Raw genomic sequence first — 4,381 nt, forward strand, 5'->3', positions numbered from 1 at the left:
CGATGGGAGAAAAGCCCACACTACGAGATCACTTTATGTGGCTCAGTCACCTTACTGATATTTTTACAGATAAAATGATACAGAGCACCAGAGATACTACACAGCCCTATCACATTTACATTACATACAGCCTGGCATCCGTAGTTCCTTCAACTTCTCTCAACAGAATGTTAAAAAAAGACAGACTTCTGCTACTCCAAAACTCGACCCCCTCCACCTCATTGCAACAGGATAGTCCCTCGGTTATAAGGATTTTCTATTTTCAAGTTCAGGCAAGTTCCTTGAAGGTGGTATCGCCCATCACATGTGCTGTGGATAATGTGGCAGCGTTTCATCCCATTTCAACCAGATATACCATAATTTCACCAAGGCAAATCAACATGGGATGTTCATACACCTCAGAGTGGACTAAAGGTATGTTCAAGCAGCAAATGTGAAGCACATCCTCTGTATCAGCTCACTGACTCAGCAGTGGAAACTGGATAAAGGATTTCTGTACTTGCTCTCACTAAACTCTGGTGGATAAAAGAATTGCCTTTACCGATGGTACAAATGGTATCTTGGGCTGCACAGCTACACTGCACAGAAAACCATTATTGTCGACGGGACAAGCTTCGGTGGAAATAAAGATGAGAAATGTTTTGGGCTTAAAACAGCTATATATATTTATTTGAAGAAAAATTCTTCAGGTTTAAAAATAAATGCTGTGTTTCGGAAACAATCCAGGGCTTGGAGTGAAAAGGGTTAAACTTTTACAGAGCAAAATGACTGAAGCGTCTCATTTTAACAATGCTTTCGGTGTTGAAGTGAACACAGAAAGTGAGAGTATCTCTAAAAGAGCATGGTTGTTCTTAAATGTGAGCAAGCAAATGTTGAGTGGGGTTGGGAATTGTAAATATTTATTCATGTGGGTCACAACTTTGAATTGGTGCACACAAAGGAACAATTGTCTGCGGCATGACATCTCTTGAACAGACAGAAATGTTATAAGGCACCAAGCGACACAAAGGCAGTCAGTGATAACCAGTTAACCACCCTGTGATTAGCCTGTTGCTGTGCGAGAGAGGGAGTTAATTCTGGATAATAGAAATATGTATGAGAAAAATGATCACGAGGCACTTGACCAGCCAAGAGAGGAACGGGTTAAGCATGCTGCTATGAAAAGTGATTCCTTGTGATAACGGCTCACGCTTTGACAATCAACTAAAAAATATAAAAGCCAATAAGATGTTCTTGGTCGCAACCATTCCATTTGGCCTTCGTCTATATGTACCTCATGTCTATTACTTTCACCATTGTTAATAAAGAAACAAATATGCTGAGTGTTTAGTCTTCTGTATATTGCTGGACTAATTGATAATGACCAAACCACCTAGCCTGCCCCAGCAAGATTAACTTTTAACGGGCTTTACAGTTACACAACAATTAACAGCCTCTTGCATATTTTCTAGACCAACAGACTACAGTAACGGTATACATCGTTGGATTGTTGACTGTACCTGCACTCCTCAAATTCTGCCCACTTGAGCATCCCTGATTATAATCGCTCCACCATTGGTGGCCGTGCCTTCTGTTGCCTGGGTCCCAAAATCTGGAACTCCCTCCCTATATCTCTCCGCCTCTCAACCTCTCTCTCCTCCTTCAAGACACTCCTTAAAACCTACCTCTTTGACCAAGCTTTTGATCACCTGCACTAATTTCTTCTTATCTGGCTCGTTGTCAAATTTATTAATTTTTTTGTCTTATAACACTCCTGCGAAGAGCCTTGGGGCATTCTACTACGTTAAAGGTGCTATATAAATTCAAGTTGTTGTTTTTGTACCTGATTCCTGGTCTTCAATCAGAATCTTTGCATCCTTGGTAATAAGGACCACATTGGAATGTGCGGCGTGTAATATCATTTAACTTTTTTCAGTGATGAATGAAAAAAACAAGGTTTTTGCAGTGTGTACATAAATTACATTATAAAATAATATTCTGGGACTTTGATGCGTATCAGAACAAGATTAAAGCACAGAAGCCAGACTTTTGTCCTTTCATGTCAAGGCTCGAGATTTGAATCTATTCCAGTCTGAGGGCTTGCTGTCTCCTGTGCCCAACATCTGTAAAGGTGTTTAGTGAATTTGGACCATTTCACTTTTTAGTCAATGCTTTTTGTGTCATCTTGCGACACTGAAATTTCGACTTTTCCTTCGTCCTTCCACTAAGTTTTTACATTCTTTTGAATGTTAACAATCGCCCGTAAGATCGTCACCTGCCCTCGATAGCTTGATTTCCTCAATAGGTTTACATATACCACAAGTACCTTTGACAAAATTTAAAGATTTTCCCCCTCTAAGATTTAGCGCAATAAGATCACAATAGGAGCAGGAGTGGGCCATTCGCCCCTCGAGCCTGCTCTGCATTCAATACCATGGCTGATCTTCAACCTCAACTCCACTTTCCTGTACTATCGCCATATCCCTTGATTCCCTTAATATCCAATATTGGTTTCTTTACTTATGTCAAGATGCACAAGTGGTTTAAAAACCAGCTTCACTCACAGAAGTTCTGTGGTCGCCTCACTTCCATGTTTTTGGATGGCAGCTCCTTTTGAATTTAAAAGACAGTTGTTTAACATCAATAGGTTCCCTTCATTATCTTGAATTTGTCCATTAGCCTGACATGTTCAGATCAGTTAGTCTGGAACCTTCAGAGAGAGTTAGTTAGACCAGATAGCTTTTGTATTTGCAGGGGAAAAACACACACTACATAAGAAAATTACTTCTAGTTCATCATAAGAACATAAGAAATAGGAGCAGGAGTCGGCCATTTGACCCCTCGAGCCTGCTCTGCCATTCAACAAGATCATGGCTGATCTGATCCTGGCCTCAGCTCCACTTTCCTGCCCGCTCCCCATAACCCTTGACTCCCTTATCGTTCAAAATTCTGCCCATCTCCACCTTAAATATATTCAATGACCCAGCATAGTAATTGTGAACTATTACTTTCTATTGCAAGCCTAAAAAAACTGTTGTAAATGTGTGTGTTTTGTTACTGCTACCATTCACTTTCATCGTTTAATAAACTTGCTTGGCTGTTGAGGCCTAAGGCAACGTCTAGTGTAATGTTATATTGCAGTCTAACGAAGAACAGAAGGAAGCCATGAACACACCGGATAAAACCATTGGCTAAAGCAATCTGAAACAGGAAACTTGTTCATCACTCGGGACGCACTGTTAATTTCACCTTGCTCTGAGGGGCACACGCAACCCTTTCTGGGAACTGGAGCTCACGTTCAAGAGTAGTCTTGACAAGACAGGAGCCAAGAATATCTAAAAGGTAAAAGAAACTCTACTGTGTAACAAGATCCTCCTCCGTGTCATTTGTGGGTCATGCAGAAAGCAGATGTCATCATCATAGGCAGTCCCTCGGAATCGAGGAAGACTTGCTTCCACTCTAAAAGTGAGTTCTCAGGTGGCTGAACAGTCCAATACGGGAATTACAGTCTCTGTCACAGGTGGGACAGACAGTGGTTGGAGGAAAGGGTGGGTGGGACTGGTTTGCCGCACGCTCCTTCCGCTGCCTGCGCTTGGTTTCTGCATGCTCTCGGCGATGAGACTCGAGGTGCTCAGCGCCCTCCCGGATGCTCTTCCTCCACTTAGGGCGGTCTTTGGCCAGGGACTCCCAGGTGTCGGTGGGGATGTTGCACTTTATCAGGGAGGCTTTGAGGGTGTCCTTGAAACGTTTCCCCTGCCCACCTGGGGCTCGCTTGCCATGTAAGATTCCGAGTAGAGCGCTTGCTTTGGGAGACTTGTGTTGGGCATGCGGACAATGTGGCCTGCCCAATGGAGCTGGTCGGGTGTGGTCAGTGCTTCGATGCTGGGCAGATGTGCTACTTCAGGAAATGTCTTCTGGAAAAAAAATAAGCAAATTCAAACTGAAGCCGTCAAGTATTGGTCTGACAATTTTCCCCACAGATCACTGTTGCTCATTCAGAGTTTAATTAGTTGTTGGTTAGCTGCCAAGATTGAAAATCATACATAAATCAAGTTTTTTTTTGTTTTAATATCTCTTGTTGGGAAGGGGAACAAAACTTCTATCCTCCTCCATCCCTATTGGGAACCATTTCTCATACGCTGATCATTTTTGCAGGTAGGAGACTCTCACAGAACACTCTGTCCTGGGATGAAGTTACAAGCAGGAAATGGGCTACAATTGCTAGATGAGGGGAAAGTGAATAACGTTTAAAAAAAAGCAAAATTGATGGTTTGTTTTTTCAAAAAAAAAATAAAGTTAAGAATATGAAAGGGAACCGTCTGGTTGGGATTAATTTTCTCTTGATTAACGTTTGCATCTGGTGATGTTTATTGACCTTGATTAAGATGTGCAGTGGTGACAT

Source organism: Pristiophorus japonicus, chromosome 14, assembly GCF_044704955.1.
Source record: "Pristiophorus japonicus isolate sPriJap1 chromosome 14, sPriJap1.hap1, whole genome shotgun sequence".
Lineage (NCBI taxonomy): Eukaryota > Metazoa > Chordata > Chondrichthyes > Pristiophoridae > Pristiophorus > Pristiophorus japonicus.